Source organism: Carlito syrichta, unplaced genomic scaffold (assembly GCF_000164805.1).
Source record: "Carlito syrichta isolate Samal-C Ts95f unplaced genomic scaffold, Tarsius_syrichta-2.0.1 Scaffold332439, whole genome shotgun sequence".
Lineage (NCBI taxonomy): Eukaryota > Metazoa > Chordata > Mammalia > Primates > Tarsiidae > Carlito > Carlito syrichta.
The window spans coordinates 1-579 of NW_007276535.1; the positions used below are offsets into that span (position 1 = coordinate 1).

Here is a 579-nt window from a genome sequence, read left to right on the forward strand (position 1 = left end):
CCGCCGCCGCGCCCCCCGCCGCCACCCGTCCCTCCGGCAGCCATGGCCGGGCTCGGCCACCCCGCCGCCTTTGGCCCGGCCCTCCACGCCGCGGTGCGGGCGCCGCCGAGTCCCTGGCCCGCCACGCGCTCCGGCGCGCCGAGGGCGAGGATGCGGACTTCGCTGGCGTCGAGCGGCAGCACCAGCTCTGCGTGGGCGTGCGTGGGCGTGCTGGGCAGCAAGCTGGGGCTGCAGGCGGTGGAGCTGCGGCCGACGAGAGCCTCCCGGGCTGCGTGTTCGTGGAGGACGTGGCCGTGGTGTGCGAGGAGACGGCCCTGATCACCCGACCGGGGCGCCCAGCCGGAGGAAGGCGGTTGACAGGATGAACGAAGCATCAGAAAAACTTCAGCTCCATATAGTAGACATGAAAGATGAAAATGCAACCTTAGATGGTGGAGATGTCTTATTCACAGGCAGAGAATTGTTTGTGGGCCTTTCCAAACGGACAGATCAACGAGGTGCTGAAATCTTGGCTGATACTTTTAAGGACTATGCGGTCTCCACAGTCCCTGCGGCCGACGCTTTGCATTTGAAGAGCTT

The 579-nt window shown here is 65.5% G+C and overlaps 1 pseudogene; it reads left to right on the top strand.

The window, feature by feature from the left end:
* Positions 1 to 42: 42 nt before the first annotated feature.
* LOC103277444 lies at positions 43 to 574 on the top strand (annotated as a pseudogene).
* Positions 575 to 579: the final 5 nt, after the last annotated feature.